At 42.9% G+C, this 18,646-nt stretch overlaps 1 long non-coding RNA gene across 1 annotated transcript in view; it reads right to left on the reverse strand.

Moving 5' to 3' along the window:
• The window catches only part of LOC116965670, a 56,329-nt gene extending 40,344 nt beyond the window's left edge, over window positions 1-15,985 (reverse strand). Inside the window, exon 1 of the long non-coding RNA XR_004409535.1 lies at window positions 15,835-15,985. This is a non-coding gene — a long non-coding RNA (uncharacterized LOC116965670). The remainder of the gene's footprint in view (window positions 1-15,834) is intronic.
• Between the last annotated feature and the right edge of the window lie 2,661 nt (window positions 15,986-18,646).

Here is an 18,646-nt window from a genome sequence, read left to right on the forward strand (position 1 = left end):
CTGAAGTGTGCATACTGTAGAAGCCGGAGCGCAGCCACAAAGACTAATTTACCGAGCCAAAAAGCAGTCATTGCTGCAACTGCCATGCAGACATACCCACTGCCTTCGGCAGAACTTCAGTGAAGACTGAGGGCACTTGTCACTTCACAGGGGGCACTCAGTGTCTCCCAGGCTCACGTTGGGTCTACATATGGATGAACCGAATATTTTTCGCTACAAACACTCTTCCCCTTCCAGGCCTCCTTCGCTTTCAGTTCTGAAGGGTGAATTCATTGAAAACATCTGCACTACTAGAAACATTCTGTGCTTTTTCCAAACCTCATCCCTGTGGTGGCTGTGTAGTAACGGAGAATAGACAGAGCTGCATAACATGAGCCTGCAAGCAAGAAACTGCAGTAGGGAGAGGACGCCGAATGCTGGAGCTTTGCGTCCTACACCTAGGTGCTACCTAGGCTCTGCTTACCTTCTGCGCTGTGCTCTGCTCTTGGCCGTATAGCCAAAAGGTTTCCACAGCAACTGCCACATCACACCATTCTTACCTCGGTGATACAGAACACCTCTTAAATGAATTTTGCTCAGCAGTATGTCATTTTAACTTCTGCACACCTACGAGCTGCTACACGCTCCCCTTGGTATCAAGGCCAATTCTGGAATTGTTTTCAGGGGATCTTATGTAATATGTATTTCTCCTTCTTTTGTTCTTTTTCTCCATTTTCTTGACACATGGCAAACTTGCAGCAGTAAGGGAAGGGCTCTGTAACCATGTCACAACAGCACAATTGAGGCACAAATGGGACTGATCCTGTGTCATTCACAAGCAGTAGCGACGTACCCGGGTAAAGACGGCAAGACCATGTTTATGGCAGTAAACTCTAATGAGCCACATGAATTCTTCAAACAAGGGAGGGGAAAAGATTTATTTTTGTTTGGGGAATAAGGGATGTCGACCAGCCTCCAGCAGGCCTACCAGGAAGGCGTGTGTAAGGGCTTGCGTGGCCATCTGTTTCTCCTCCTTATCAGTGCTCCGGTGCCAGCTGCCTCTGCGGCTGAGCCGTCCCACGTGCGGGCTCCCCTGCCCGGTCCTGCGCTGCCGTCTGTCTGCCCCTCGCTAATCCCACGTAACCGTATGTGCCTGCTTCCCACCGACCCTATTCGGCCACACCTTACCATAAACCCCATATAAATCACAGAAGGGGAAGCTGGCCTTCTTCTTCTCGATGGCACCAGTTAGCTACGCTGCTCCCTTCCCTCAAGCGGCTTCCGAGGGACGCGAGCGGATGCTGCGCTTGCCTTGCTTCCCACATCACCTATCCCCACGGTTCTCCAGCGTGCCGGACCTCCATTTCCTGCAACACCACAAAAACGCGGTCCCAAGCCTGCACCACTACAGGATTTATGTTTGCTGACGTAGCACCCACATCCCAGCGCTGCCATGGCCAAACTGCAATTAAAGCTGCGAAAGCAGCCCGGTGGTCGATACCCCGGATAGACAGGCAAGATACAAACCTAATACCAGATAGACAGGCTGATAGGCGAGTTTTAAAGCTGCAGCCACCTGGGAGACGCACACGGTGATGCAATCCAGCAGTGGCAGTTGCCAAAGTCGTTCTGACAGAGGAGGCCAAAGGCGGGCAGGGTGCCTGCAGGGGCGCCGGGGAGGGGAGCGGGCTTCGCGGCCTCCATCTGCAGAGAGGTGTGAAAACAGGCAGAGCCTCGGCCAAACTCCCTTTGGGGTGTCTCGCAGCGCTGGCAGCGTAGCTCTCCGCTTAAGCTCAGAGACCATAAACAACCGGGATTGAAAAAATATGTATAACCTGGCTAAAGGACAGCAAGCTGCTGGGGGGAATGGAAGGGGGAGGCAGGAGATTGCGGTAGGCTGTGGATATCTGAAGGATGCTGACCCTGACAAGGGCGTGGAGGCCTAGTAAGACAGCGAAGAAATCAGCTAGGATGCTAAGTTTTGCATTACTGTTCCCTGAACGAATTACTGGATGAAATTAAAAGAGGAACACTGAAACCCAGCCAGGCAGGACAGGCTGGCAGACACACTGGTGCTGCTGCTTCTCATTCCAACAGGGAGGAATAACAGGGAGGAAGGGCGTGGGGGTTGCTCCCATGGCTCACCCAAGGAGCAGCAGCCAGACCCTGGCCTTCTCAGGTCACTCACAGAGGTGGGGAGGATCAATCTGCATCACTATAATATCTTTGAGCCCAGGAGACATGGCCACGGACCAAGCATGGACAGAATTCAAAACAAAATGATGATGCTACTCCCCAAAGAATTTACCGTCGATCTAAGTGTAAGAGAAGTAACGGCAATTGGATGTAGTCTCTCTGCCAAGGATTTAGAAGTTTACAGTGAGTTGCCACAGCACTTTCACTAGTTTTTCAGCCCCGTCTTTAGCTTTACTGCTTTCCAGCCAACAAATTAGTCTGTACAAAAACCAATATTGAATGCAATTTTCACTTTAACCTACATGTTGAACTTCAATGTCTTCAGCGAACCCAGGGTTAGAGATGGACTGATGCACTTTTCAGGACGGGTTTACAAACTCTAATCTGGCACAGATTATTACCGACTAAAAACCATAATCATAACAATTTCATGATTTAACTGTTTGTCTGCCAAACGCACTATACAAAGACTACTTCCTACTAGTTCCCTAGTCATGCTACCACTACAGCAGGCTGTGGCTTTGTGACCAGCCTCCACAGCAAGACTATGGACTGAGCTGGACTGACAACTGAATTACAGAACCCTGCTAGAAGTGCTCACTTTTATTCCAGTGTTGAAGTATCTGGCAAGGCAACACAGCAAAGGTCACACCATTATCACCAATGCTGGCTTCCAGAACAGAGAGCTTTTCTTTCCTGGGGTGTCAGCTGAACTAGCTATTACAAACCTCTGACTACCACTCGGAGAAGAGTCACTAGTCCATCCAACTTATTTCTCATTTAAAGTCTTAAGTGGTGATCTGTATTACAGAACAAGCTATGATCCCACCCCCCTTGTGCTAGGACCTGCACAAAGTTTTTTGAGGTGTTTTTTCCAAAGGGAACCTGGAAACTAAAGAAAAAAATTTATTTAGAAAGAAATGAAATGGAGAGGGGAGGAAGAGGGAGAGGAAGAGATGTTCTATCACTATATCAAACCTAGATTCATATTGAACGAAACATTCTCACCTGAAGAAGTGCTTATAAAGCCTACTAGAGTTCCTGGGGATTTTACTGAGAGTGAGCACTAGGAGCATGAATTATTTGAAACAGACAGGCTAAAACTTCCTGACCAAATACCCTGAACAATGTACAAGTGTGGATTTGAGTGAAATATGAATTCAGGCTGAATCCAGTCCCGCGAGGGTGAATCCCATGTCATACAGTACAAAGCATAACTTTGAGATTAAAAGAGAACTGAAAATAAATCCTTGTTCTGCTTTGGTAATTTTCATTTACAGAGATGCAAAGCACAAATATTTATAAACAATATTCTTACAAGATTTGGAGGGCATTCTTCCCTTTCAAATAATTACTATTTAAAGAAATTCTGACATCACTTAAAATGAGATGCAACATGTGAGCATGCAGAGCTTTGTTGGAGAAAATAAATACTATTAAAAATAAAATTAGCGTTGGAAAACCTCAGGCAATAATCCCAACCAATCAGCCTGGCAGGCCTGAAGGCAGACATGCAAGAAAGGCTCAGATAATGCAGTGATGCAAGATGCAAAAGAATCTGCTTGCTTGGGTAAGATAGAAGAACACTATTTAACACCACCAAGACAACACCTCCAGGCTATTTTATTTAAGTACTGAGCTAACCTGGCTCTGTTTAGCTCACAAAGTCTGTTGCGACCAGATGATGATGAAGTCAGAAGCAAGATAACTGGAGATTAACCTTGACAGATATTTCTGTTCCTGAAATTACTTCCCTTTCTGTACTCTGCTACTGGCTCTGGCTCACAAGTTTCTTATTCCCTCATAATGTTAATAAAGTTAAAAACAATTCACCCAGTTGGGGATTGGGCCCTGAATTTTTGTTGCCCTTGATATTGGTAAAATTAATGGTGCTCATAAAGCCTCCAGAACGTGAGAGGTGCACGGAACACCCTGTGACTTCATATTAAAAGGAAGAAATTCCAGTCCCAGTTTCTCGGCCACCTTAACTTCAGAGATACAGGAGGCATCATATGTATACAAAATGCAAATGAGGAAGGGGACGTATGTGATGGACTGGAGGGGGTAGGTAGTTACTCACCAGTACAAACAAGTAGAAAGAACAGCTTATGAGTATAGCAGTGGAAGAGATACTCTAGAAGTGCAAGGAGGAAATGCAGCTACAAAACCATTGAAATATTGGTACTCTCTGCACAGTCTATGGTGAGTGCTACCCTGAGGAGGTGAGGAATGCAAGGCAGGGGGTCTGTGGTCTATGATTTGTTTTTCCATCAATACATATGTCTGACTACGAGTAAAAGATTAACGAGACAGCTAGCAAATGTCCTAGGAGACAAATGGATAAAATGCTGTTTGTACATGTCAGATGAGGGAGGGCTCATTCTTGTGTCTCAGTCTCTGAATGAATCTGCTAGGATGCACACCTGCACCAGGAAGATTTCCTTGACAAGGTAACCCTTTCCACTGCAGAACACATGAGCACGTCAGCATACAGCTTACCTGGCACGTACATTCTTTCGGTCAATGTGGTTTGGAAAGAACCTTCCACCTACTTTTTTTTCTGCATGTGACGTACATTGCTGCATGTTACAGAAAAGCCCCAGGTAAAGCAAATGGAAACTCTAACCAGCAGCTATGCACCTGGTGTTTTTGCATTTCCCAACAGATATTACAGTTGCTGGAATGATGTGTGAATCTTCTACAACACCTCCTATTGACAATTGAGTTTAGGTGTGGCATGAGAGAGATCTGTGTTATTGATACTAGTGACCCACAGCCTGTTGCTAAAAAGAAAGAATAAAGGAACTGAGGGAATTTATACTTAAAAAAAAAAAAAACAAAACAAAACAATACCATTAAACCCCACAAATATTTACATTTTATTACATTTGACAGCAACCAGTCGGTCACAGGCCAAAAAGACTGCAGACAGGTGTGCTGACACCGTCATTTTCCAGGGATGGGCATGACGGTGGGCAGAACAGCTAGACTGTCACTAATGCTCATCCTTCCTAGCTACCAAAAACTCTGTTGCGTTTTCCTCTCCTGTTGGCAATCTGTGCTCTTGGTGATCCCTCAGAGCTGATGGCGTCATGCCCTTGGCCTGAGTCCCGCTGCAAGGAATGCAGTGGCGCCCAGTCAACCACCAGCACTAACCACAATCTCCCTGCAGATCTTACTAACCTGGCAGCTCAGCTCTGTGTAGTAACACCACAAAAAATGGGAGCACCTTTTCTTTTCCTTGCTGCTCTCCTCTTTGTTATTTTTTTTCTGGAAAAATCTGAGGGAGATAAGCAGATTCCCTAGGGAGAAAAGTGACCCATCACTTATAACACTGTCATAAACTTCAATGTCTCTCATGTTCTGATTTCTGCTTTACCTGAAACCTGTGCAGTGTGAGTCATATCCATTTTCCTTATGCCATGATGGGGAAGAATGCTAATATGTGGGAACTGACAAAGAAGCATGAGGGAGCTGATGTTGACCCCTTCATTCCGATGAAATCTGCTGGTGAATCACAGGGCAAGAACTTGACCTCACCCGTGAAGTTGCGTGAAGATTAAAAAAACTTCCTTGTGTCTCTTTACTGTGCCTCTGACTACCAGATTTATTGGCTAGAGACAAGCAGTTAAATCATGCCACTAAGCTCAGGGAGAATGAGTACAAGTCTTGTCAAAGGCCACCCTTGACAGCTCAGCTCTAAAAAACATAAGCTTACCCGTTTTGCTGAGTCAAGAGCAACCAGTCCTGCCACTGAACACATCAGACAGCTACAGCCGGCTGACAAAAGGGACATACACAACCATCCTGGACCCATTCATATTACTGACATCAGATATATTTTTGTGAGAAAAGTTTGGAGCCTTGAATGAGAAGGTGATGTTGCAGGAAGTTAGCCCTCCAGTAATATTTCTATCTTACTAAGTCTGCCAGTACAAAAGGAAGCATGGGATAAGTGTAACCAAAAAAGACTGAAAAAAAATAGAAAATTCTAAGGTCACCTAAAGTCACCTCTGAAATGCAGGAAAAGGGAACATCATGAAATGAATGTGTTTTCTTACAAACTGAACAGCCTTCTGTATTCAAGGCTCTTTGTCACCTAGGGATTAAAGGCCCTAAAACTTTAGCTCTCTTTCCACTCCTGAGTGCAGCTCTTGAACTCTTGAGGATTTGGCCCATAGTCACTGCCAGAGTGCCATGTCCCTCCTCCCCGAGAGGGCTGCCAGAATGAAGGAAATAAGACACATGCTGGCCCATCCTGTAGTGTACTCTTACTTCTATTTTTTTCCTTCTTTGCAGCTGCAAAATACAAGTGAGCAAGTTAAATTCCACTTCCCTTGAACACGGAAGCAAGCAGTGCATTTTGTCACATGGTCACATCAGCAGACTGCAACAACAAGCACAGTCACCTGGTGAAACAATCCACTCGGAGATTTGGAAGGAAAATTTCCTTAGGGCAGGTGACACTGGACATCTGGCAGCCCTCTACTTTTGTTCTGAGAATAACACCTACATTGTAGGACACGTTGCCAGAAGCTGCACCCACCTGGGATGTAGCCAGCCCAAGATGAAAGGGAACACCAAATCCAGAAGGGATGATTAGCTTTTACTGATGTTGTTCAGGACGGAGGTACCTGGGAACATGCTAGTTCCCCTTAGGTGTTCAGTACTGCTTGGTGAAGTCAGGGAACTAAGAAAGTTAATCAGGCCAGAGCCAGGCTTGCATATGCTTTCTCCACAGGGATTGCAAACTACTTGCCAAATATTCAGATTGGGTAATTGCTACCTGGATTACCAAGGGTATGCAGCCCAAAAGATGATAATTGCTTAAAATTTCTGATAGGTTGCATCACTCCCTGCCAAAGTATATGGCAGAAGGAGAATCATCAACACATGATGTAAGGATACAGGCCTGCACGTGGTTTAGACAGTAGAGCTGAACCCATCGTGGCTGGCTGAAGCAGAAGAAACAGTAACCCCCCACACTCCATTTACAGGAAAGCAATAATTTGATTCTGAACTCCAGAAGCATTTGTGGAATCCAGAGATTCACTGAAATAACTTTTCCTTTCTTAGGACACAGGGGACAAGCATTTATTCCTGCTCTAAAATGTAAATTTGACCAAAGCTAATTTTACCCCAGCATCTAGCTATGAGATCATTGTTCTACCAGCAAACAAGTTTAGCCTCGTGCTGCCACATATTTTATGACCAAGTGCAACTTGGAGCAGAGCCTGTATATCAGGGGTGCTGCTACATGATAAAAAAATCCATCATCTGTTGTATTTAACTACAAAGCTTCAGTGAAAATCAGGTTCCTTCTAACAAAAATGGTTAGGTACTAGTAGGATATATGTGGAAAGATTAGACATCCAAAATTTTACAACATAATTGTATGGGAGAGTACAAGATTCCTGAAGCATTTTAGAGGTGTTTTTCTTCTCTGCAACTAAACAGCAATACAATCCAGGGAAGAGAACAGAAATTATTCAAATTTTCACTCTATTCCAGTCAGCCATGCATACAGTGCTGACTCAGGAGCAAACATTAAAAAGCAGGAGCCATGTGGGAACTTAGAAATCCAATTGTACGTATCCCAAGGGGGGTCATTACAACAGTACCAAACAGGCCTTAAGGAGGAGGAACAAATAGGTGGGGGAAGATTTGACAGCAGGGGAAAAACAGTGCTGGTAGAAAAGACCCCAATAACAACAGGTCCAATCGACACGTGCAGCCTTCAAACTGAACTGCGATCCTGAGGTTTTTAAGGAGGAAAGTGATAGCCCATATCAAAAGTTAAATAAGGAAGACATGGTGCAAAAATAATAAGGCGACAGAGCGCACACTAAAATAACCAGTGCAGGGCCCACTTCTGTGTGCACTAGATTACACTCCTTGTTTTCTTAGGTTTATAACTAAAATAGCTAATTTTAGACATAATTGCAAACAAGCAGACAGTCTCAAAACTACATCTCTAAGAAAGCTGGGAAATAGCAATATTATGAGGGCTTATTCAAGGTACCAAACTTGGCCACAGATGAAATCTTAATTAAAGGTTTCATTCAGTGCCTCCAGAAAATGATTATTTAACACACAAAATGTTAGTGTAAGAGAAGATGATGACAGAGCTTTAATGATGGGCTGAAACTTGGGAAGGGCATGTGTGTATTAATATTTTACTTCAGATAGTATGCAAATCACTTCAATAACACTGTGCTTTTCTTCTAGATGAGATAATGGATAAACAGTCAACAGCCTTTATTTCATTGTTGGGTAGATCATCAGATTAGTCTCTAAATTAAGATTCCAATTAATCTCTATTAAATAATTTGTCAATACAAATAAAGTAATTTCAATTTAAGATAATAATTTTGTGTGTGTTTGCGTTTTTTTCTTCTCTTATTACCATTAAGAATAGGGGATTTTATCAATGTCCAAATCGCAGCTCCCTTAATCTGGAAGGTATCCAAAATTCAGATCTTGTAGCAGGACTCCCTCTCCTATATATGCATAAAAATGCTTCTTTATCTTTTGTGAAAATATCTTTTTGCTTGAGACGGGACCTCCCATTCACATTGAGGAGGACATTACTCCCTAAACAGCACCACTTAGTCCAAAACAAACAGCAAGATATCTAAAATATCCCTTCGTTTACTAAGGGATGTAAGACTCAGAGGGAGAGTGCCTCTTTCTTGGGACAAAGGAGGGACAGAGGGTGGATTCAAAGGGACTGTACTGGAATAGGTCTAACTCATCTCCAAGTACCAGGGTCAAATTTATGAGTGTTTCCACAGAAAAAAAAAAGTGTCAGAAGGACATCCTGGGTTGGAATGCAGCAGAACTGATTCCCACAAGCCCAGGAATGTTGCTGGTTTTCATGATAGAGCTGTTAATCTTATAATAAAGTAACTTTTGAATGTATTTTGCACTCGGTGATGAGCCCTCCTAGCAGTGACCTCAGTGTGAGCAGCCCTCCCTAGTAATAGGGCTGTGGAAATATTGCTGGAGGCAGGTCTTGCGCTGCTTTCTTTTGTTTCTCCACTCAGTCTTTGCAGAAAGATACTACCAGAAGCAGAGAAAGGCCGTAAAACTGAAGACATCATTTTAAATCAAAAGGCTTTTAGTGGTTATATTAAAGGGGCTATCTTTGTTCCTAATAGTGACTATAGCAATTACACGGTGAAAACATCTAGGCAGGTGCATAATTTAAAAAGAAAACGGGCATCCCCCGCTCTTTAGGATAGGTCAGGCTTTATATTTCAGTGGGTCTGTCTGACTAAAGGAGGAGAAAAAATGAGGGCAGAGTGAAAGAAGGAGGAGTGGAGTAGGATGGAAAAAAAACAAGATGAGAGAAAAGAATGGGCAGGGGAAAAAAAACAGGGAAGGAGGATGAAAGAGAGAGATACCATCTGACTTGGACAAGGGGTGAACCACAAACCTAGTCATTGCCAGTGTCCAGGAACAAAAATAACTCATTTGTCCAGCAGTGGCAGGGCGGCTGCCAGCACGGCGGGACAGTGTCTTCCCCGCGCTGCTCTGCCCAGCACATCCCCAGCCCGCATCCAGATCTGCCTGTCGCTGTGCTCTGTGACAAAACTCAGGGTGTTCTCGCAGTCCCTGTGGTTGTGGTTAGGAAACTGCCGCATGTTGGGTCTCAATAGAAAAAGTATTTTAATACAAGAAAAACAGGAAACTCAAGCACGTTTTGGGTCTAATTCAATTTCAGTTCCCTGATTCCTTTATTTTCTATGGACAAAATGCATGTAACAAAATTATGAACTGGGACGTGAAAAAAGCAGAACTGTGCACATGACAGATAAAGCTGGCTCATTACGTGAAAACTGAAGCCATGCAAAATATAAATTCAGAGCAGATTAAAACACCTCTCATCCAAAAACCAGTTGGGACCAGTCAAGCAAATCCCAGCACCTGGATAGAGTTTGAGCAGAATGTATATGAACTGGCACAGGTCATGGTTTCACAAGAGTAGACCAGATTATGAAGAAATGCAAATATCCTTTCTTCATTTTAAGCTGAAAGCAACCTCTGGTTTAGGAATCTCCAGAGACAAGGTACAAGGTACCAGTTCAATGTCAGCTGCCCTGCATTCTCTTTGCAAGAGCGTCAGTGCATTTTAGTGCTAATGTACTAAAGCGTGACACTAGCTCAAGATAACCACACTCTATTGAGAAACATAACAATAGAAATAATGGAATAAGCACTTCATGCAATTTGCTAGGAATGTAGTTTGGACACCAACAGCCAAAACAAACTAAAATGGCAAATGCAAGGACTCTATTTTGAAAAGATCTGCAAACAGACTCAGCAGCTTTACAGGGGGTCATATTTTCCACAAGGATAAACTGTCCTTGAACAATATTGTCAGTGTTCTGGGTACTAACATGCTTTCTTTTCATATGGATTGTTCTCACCTCCGCTGCTTTTCCTTGAACAAATATTTACTGTGACCAATAAAATTCTGCTCTCCATTTATGAGTTAAATAGCATCGCATTCCCACACGCTGTTTTATATACCCATACACAGAGTATATGTGCCCACAGAAAATGACATCTCTAAACTACGTCTGGTGGAATTATTTTTAAGCAATCGTATTCACTGTAGATTTCAATCCTGATTCATCAATACATTTAATTCACTGTGGTATTAGATCTGTGAGTGAGAGGAATGAAACATTCAGCTCAAGAAAGGAGATGATATATTTCACCAGAGATAAAGCGTTTCTGTGAGTATATGAAAGAGTGATGCCTGATGCAGTGCCTGTAAGCATGGGAGTAAACACATCACCTTCACAGGGAACTACTGACATGTTTAATTTTAAGAAAGCAACCAAAAATATTTTCAGTGGATTATTCATACACTTCTAAATGTGTTCAAGGGTTTTACCAGGTCAGAGCTTAAGTGGGCAAATTATAGCCTGCAAGAAGCCAGCAGGCTATTAGTGATAAGCATGCTGGACTACTATCTGTTATTCATTCATTATTCACCTATTGTTATCTGCTGCTCATCATCTTGAAAATTTCTGTAAACAAGTCAGGAATGGAAAGAATACTAACATATGAACCAAGAATGTCCAGCAAAAACTATATATGAAAAAAAAGGGTAAAAATTTCACAGGTTACCATAGAAAAATGGAGGACATCATCAAAATCACTTTTCTTTTTTACAAGGGGGGCACATACCCTCAGTGCACCGGGGCCCACCAGCGTTTTTGCTATGTTTATATAGCTTTGGGGAAGTCAGGGACCATGCTCCACACACGGGTCCTTTTTGCTGAATTCCCCTCCAGGAGTGCAGGGGCGAAGAGGAACACATCTCTCGACAACACCTGCAACCAGCAGTTCCTTCCTCAGGCACTTAAATAGATTTTCCTCACGCTACAGTAAAACAAGATACTGGCTGTTCCCCTTCATACACCCCAAAACATAAACAGTGGTACTAACAAGAAAGAAGATGAAAGTGCCAGCAGGTTCCTCCGGGATGCAGAAGCAGAGCTACATCAAGCATTAATGTCTACACTGGACTTGGGTTTAATTTGCAAATCCCAACTGCTCTGCGGTATCCCCCAGAAGAGACTGAGGTTCAGGCTATGTAGCACGTCTGAGGTCTATCACACACATTTGTACTCAAATACCTTGTTGAGAGTTGTTCCCAGTCTCACAGATCTTTCTCAAGTCTTCTGGTCTTTACAGGGGAGGCTCAGCGGCCCCAGACCATCTGAGACAGCCTGTTGGATGGTCCCTTGGTGGAAGAAGAGGTGCACCCACACTGAAGTGACATGGACGGATTGTGTCAGTATATACTGTCTCTTAACACCTTGGTTAGTACTGGACCTAATTTGGTTTAGGGCCTAGCTAAACTGCAGTTTGCTTTATTTTCTATTTTACACTTATGTTGGTTGTGGACAAGCTTTGGTTTTAGTCAAGATAACCAGACTTCAAGATAAGGTGATGGCCACAAGGCAACCCAATGGTAAGGGAAGCACCGACTTCCCTGTGGGTGGAAAGAGGAGAAAAGTATCAGCACAGGCCCTTGGTCAAAGCAGAAGAGGGTGGGAATTCCCTTCCAAAAAAGAGACATCTGTCCAGTGTGAGGAAGGACATGTTAAACAGCCCATGCTACCTGCTCCATACTACAAGATGCACACCATACGGCAAAGCCCTCAGTGTTAAATGCCAGTGAAGTGTTAAGCAGTGAGAAAATAGTCTCAACCAACAGCACGCTGGAAACAGCAAAAACTACTGGCTTTGGCACATGTGCAAAGCATATATGCCTGGGTTGACTGGAATAGCAAGAAATACAAAATGCAAGACTGCCAGGAAAGTTGGTGAGAGGCACTGGGGAGATGCTGCACTACTGAGCAGAAAAAAAAGGGATATAATCCCATGTGCTGAGCTCAAATGAAACACGGGTGGGTTTCCTGATAATCTTATGAATGAGAATTGCAGATCCATCAGGGCAAGAAAGGGGAACTACATAAAATGATAGAATCATTTAAGTTGGAAAAGACCTTTAACACCACTAAGTCCAACCATTAACCTAACACTACCAAGTCCACCACTAAACCATGTCCCCAGGCACCACATTTACTCATCTTTTAAATAGCTCCAGGGGTGATGACTCAACCACTTACTTACCTGGGCAGCCAGTTCCAATGCTTGACCATACTTTTGGTGAAGAAATTTTTCCTAATATGAAACTTAAACCTTCCCCTGGCACAACTTGAAGACATTTCCTCTCATCCTATCACTTGTTATTTGGGAAGAGACCAACACCCACCTTGCTACAACCTCCTTTCAGGTAGTTCTGGAGAGCGAGAAGGTCTCCCCTCAGTCTCCTTTTCTCCAGGATAAACAACCCCAGCTCCCTCAGCCGCTCCTCATAGGATTTGTTCTCTAGACCCATCACCAGCTTGAGACAGAGTCATATCACAATGTTTAAAAGACTCTCTTGTTCACTGGGTTTCTTGGTTGTAAGGTGTTTTTTGTACTTAGCAGTAAGCATTTTCTGTACTAACACCTGTATGACAAACAATTTGATATTTGAAAGCTGTCGTCTGAAACTTTATCTGTCTCGTTTGAGCGAATTTACCTCCTGTCAGACACCAAAGATCTTTACTTTTACTTTAATATTACTTTATTTCCAAACTTGCAAACCCTGCTTTACAGAGAAAACATCTTTTCATCTATTATTTGGCTACTATCAAGCAATTATCAACAATAGTACGAGTCACACACATCTGCACACCATGAAATACATACAGAAATGTCTCTCTTTTAACTAGTCCCTAATCAATACATACAGAAATGTCTCTCTTTTAACTAGTCCCTAATCAAGCCACAGTGCTGGTTTCAGGGCCTTTTCCAGCACTTCTGAGAAGAGACAGCAGACTGAATTAGACAGCAGTGGCAAGCAGCCAGTGTGCAGGTGAGAGAAGAAAGGGACCCCTACCTTCATCTCTGCCCAGCATCCCCCTGACCCCTTTCGGCCTCTATGAATAAGATTTCATTGATTTTCATAAAAGAGATGCTATTGAATAACTACTAGAAAGTGATTATGCATTGTAAATAACTAAAATAGATATATTGTTGTCAAAATACACTGAATAATCGCAATTTGTGATGCGTGAGCTTTGCTGTGCTGGGTATGTTAACTTACTAAATTGCAAAACTAATTCAGCCACAAAGGGTCTCCCATTCAAATGTGCAAGTTAGCATGGTTCTGTTGCAATGATTTATATTTCAATACTGCCTTTAATCAGAGGATCTCAAAATATATTTTTGATCTGTAATTAATAAGACGCACTATATTTCCTTGAGATATGCAAGTATGATTATAGCATACACTTCACTACTCTCACTGCACTTTTCCACATCTGTAACACCGTTGAGTGGGCTCATGCAATAGCAATAAGCTCTGACCATTGCCTTGTTTCTACTTCACAAGTGTGCTAGTCATGCAAACATGGGTATACACATGTGTCTCTACTGTTATTTTTTCCCTACCTGTGCAGGTACAAAAGATACAAGTTGGTAGGAGAATATAAAACTTGCAACAGTCTTTTCCCAGATGCCTATTTCTTCAAATTTTCCACTGGGATCCTTCAAAGGAGGAGCAGCAGCGGAACTGAAGTGTGAATGTATTTGTGTACACACCTTGATGCATGAACTGCAAATCAGTACACCACACTGCAGAATCATGTAACATCTGAGAAGCAGACAGGTAAGCCTAAAATTTACCATTTAAAAACAACTGCATACCTAAATTGTCCTGCTAACCACATAGAAGATTATTCATGGTGAAAGAGATTTAAAAATCCAATTTAGTTTTAACCATGTATTCTTATTTAAAGGCTAAAAGGAAAGTATTATTTTACAGATAGTGATCAGAGACACCAGAAGACTTACTTTCCCACAGTTGCATTGTAAGTCTGTGGCCACACTGGCAATTGCATCCACTCAAATTACTATTAATTCTTCTTACAACATCAGTGCCTAAGGACTAGTGAGAACGGAGTGCCTTCTGTCTTGCTAGGCTCTGTACACACAGAGCTGCGGCCAGGCCCTGCCTGGAGCTCTCACAGCCAAAACAAAGAACGATGGAGGAAAGGCTGGAAGAAAGGCAGTAACACAACCAGCAAATTGTGCGATAGAATCAACTTCAGAGGAGGTCCATTTGTATTTTTTTCTTAACAGGGTTTAGATAATCTGGGGGGTGTGGAACTAAAAGAAACAAGGGACTGACAGGGAATGATGTAAGGAGAAATAGGCCAGGAGAGCTGAAGATAAAACAGAACAGACAAGGAGCGAAAATTAAGTGAAAGGACTGTGGGGAGTGGGAAGATGCAAACAGGAGAGAGACAGAGCTCCAGCGAAAGAGGATGGGGTGCAGAAAATCCTCCAGAAGTGCAGCAAGCTCTCACAGCATCTCACAGTCCCTATTTCAGCAACTCTAGTAGCTGTTCCTCTCTGTGGTTCAGTGGAGGCACCACTTGTGTCCTAACATCCTCTGAGCAAAAGAGCTCCCTGCACAGCTCTGCGTTGAGGGAAGGGGGAGGGATGGGCACTGGCCAGAGCCCATCCACTTCCCCATCTCCTCCCAGCCAGTTCGGCCCCGGCTGCCTCTGCAGCTGCTCTGCCAGCTAGAGAGCTCGGCCACAAGGCCAACCACAAGCCCAAACTTCTCTTGCTAGTTGGTTCACCATTTGTATCTCACACAACAGGCCTGTTGTGAGCATGCTGCAAACATGTTGAGCACTCCTGCTTCTCTTCCATATCCACCCCATTTCCCCCTCTGATTCAGATGAGCAGAAATATATGCAACAGACGAGTGAGGAAGAGAGGAAAGAGAAGAAAAGATGTATCCTTCTGGCTCATCACCTTGATAGTCTTTTAGGCAAGTGTGCTGACAAACAAGCCACCCCTTTAAAAGCTGTACCTATTAAACCCAACCGAATTTGAAGGACAGGCTTCTATCTTTATTATTTTTTCATGATAGCTTTCCAAAAAAACAAAATTTTAAGTCTACTCTACCAGACAGTTATGTCATTCACTCTGTCCCTGCAGACAAAAGGACACAAGCATACAGCAGATCATGGTTTATGATAGCTGGAAAAAGAAGATGGAGGCGCTGCCACTTACCTCCATATTCCTGTTCTCTGTGGAGGAAATGGAGTTCAAGGGGATGGATGTACAACCATTTCTTGTGGTATCTTGCCAATCCTCTGCCCCTGGGTCTGTTATGATTAATGCTGATCCACCACCTGGAGTCTGTGTTGGCCGTTCACACTGTTTTTCATGGCGAGTAACCATAGTAAGCATGTGTAATGGATCTCCACCCACATTTTTGAAAAATTCTGGGAGTGCTGGAAAGATGAAGTGAAGTTAAACTGGGCCCCGCACCGCACCATGTAGTGGAGTTCCCCTGGATCTGCTCTCTGCTGATGGGCTTGTAGCAAAGGCTTCTTCTCCCTTGTGAGTATATTAGGAGTAGCAGCAAGAAAGGAGTTACAGCAGGGTCACTTCTCAATAGGCAGCAAGTAAGAGAAGATATTTTCTGTTCCTAAATCACTCTGAATTCTGTTCAGCAGCAAGTTTCCAGAATCCTTCAGACAGTACGACACAGCTCACTGCCTCTAAAAGGGTGACCTTCACACAAGAATATCAAAGTTAGGGCCACAGGTTTCTGAAATATTTCAAACAGTTTCTTGTGAGTGATCATTAAAATGGCCATTCGTGGGTAAGAACAAAACCCTGAGTGAAGGTTAGCCCTCAAATGCTTTTGAAAAGCCATGTGCTGTGTTAAACAAAACCATTACAACGCAAGCTGCAACCTATTTCCAACATCCAGAGCCAGAGATCATATAAAACTATCAGATTAGATTTGTATTGTAAAGTTTCTACTAAAATAAAGTCACGCCTGATAACACTGATATACTACACACTATACATAGGTAAATCAATATTATCATTACCCCCCTGAGTGCAATATTCAAGCAAGGTTTGGTAATCAAAGCAGACTGCATTTAACAGAATATCAGAAATATTTATGACATCTTTAAACAATTTCAAGCCTAAAAGCTAAAGCCCTGATGATTCAAAATACAAATGCAGGGTTTTGACAGCACTCTGTGGAAAGGGAATTTTCTTTCTCCTTTTGGCACACCACCATCAGATCCCCTGCATGCAATCCAGCCCTACAGTAAATATCCAGGCTACATAAAACACAAGTATGCACCCCCAGGCACCCAAAGCTTCAGCTGTTGCAAACCACCATCGCTTGCTTGACTTCAGCACAACTGTCCACAGCATCTGAGGATCTGGCCCAAGGAATATATTCCATCAGAAACTGAAAAGCATCGGTTTTATGGTAGTTTTTGACAGATTAACTAGGTTAGTGTTGTTTTTCAAATTAACATCATTTCGATCATGACAGGTCTTCAGCATTTTTATATAACAACCACCACTTAAACCCATCTACAAGGTGTTCAGGCCAATGCCAACACACAGTATTGCCAGACACTGGTGTTCTGGGCTTATAAATTATTACATTTCATTCACCAAACCAAAGGCCTAGAAACCAGTTGATATTTTAAACTTCACCCCACTGAAATGCAGATTACGAGCTGGGGCCGTGACTGAGAGAGGGCCTGGCTTCACAAGCCCCACCAATTCCCAGCCTCCCTCCTCACCTCACTTTCACAGAGAGATGCTTTGCTTCCAGACTAACATGGCTGTGAATGTGATGGACAGGCTCTGGTTTAACAACAGAGTTTTCTTGTCTTTCTGTCCAGTCACTGAAGTGGGTAGGTCAGTAGGATCAGAAGTTTAGTAAAGTTTACAAAATCAAATCTGCTTTTAATACAGTCTGGGTGGGGTTTTTTTTCACTATACCAGTTCATAAGAAGACTCATCTACTCATCTGTTCATTCTCAAGAAATGTAAACTCTTTAATTCACTGCACATTTAATTGGAAAACCCATGGCCCTGTGATGTATCCAGAGCCCTACCACCCAAAGCAGCACTGCGATTTGATGACACATTAAACAGTGTCATTAGTGGGAGCAACTTCTAGGTATAAACACTGAAAATCTTTACGAGTGATGGTCAATTGCTCATTGAAGAAACTGCTGTTAGAGGGTCCCCCCTTCAGGTGGTTGCTACGGTCGGTCTGAAAGAATCAGCTGCCCCCACCACAGAGCTCCTCTTCATTCCTATCACAAAGGCTAGCAAGTTAATTTAACCCAATGAAAACTCTAAGTTGGTTGACACTGCCCTGAAGCAGATTCTCACTGTCTCTTTCCAAATGGCTCTGCTGGAACAACAGCATTATTAAAAAAAAAAAAAAAAAAAAGCTGGTAACCAGCAACAAAAAGGAAAGAACATCTGAAACCAGTGTGCTGTTCTACAGTGGATGTCTACCACATCCTAAACACAAAACATCATTCAAAGATGAAATCTGCAGGCAAAACCAATCTTTGTCTGCCAGTGCCTTTCCTTTGAAACAGATTAAAGAAAAAGTAATTGCAGTGAAAAACTGCTCCTCCTTTACCTAAACAAAATCTGGGGAAATTCTAGGAATACATACCTTGGAGAAAAAGAATAGCTGCTGGAAATAAGGTTCTGGAAATTATTAACAACTAGCTGACTTCTCTTATGGTAATGTTAGAATCTGAAGCTAAGTAAAAAGACAGTAAATTTCAGCAGATAGACCTGAATTACACTTCTCTAGCGCTCAGGGCTGAATGGTAACATAACAGCAGAGTTTGACCACAGCAAGTTTTTTGCCTTGACTTTTGTTTCTTTCCTGTGAAACTGTAAAAGTGTGTTTTGTTTTGTTTTTTTTTTCTTTTTTAAGTTCAGGCTAGTTTATGTTCTTCAAATTTTATTTTCTGTATAACTGCCCAAAATGCTGAGTATTCTGTTCATATACACCAATTTCAAATTCAGTTTC

Source organism: Tyto alba, unplaced genomic scaffold, assembly GCF_018691265.1.
Source record: "Tyto alba isolate M040663 unplaced genomic scaffold, T.alba_DEE_v4.0 Super-Scaffold_40, whole genome shotgun sequence".
Lineage (NCBI taxonomy): Eukaryota > Metazoa > Chordata > Aves > Strigiformes > Tytonidae > Tyto > Tyto alba.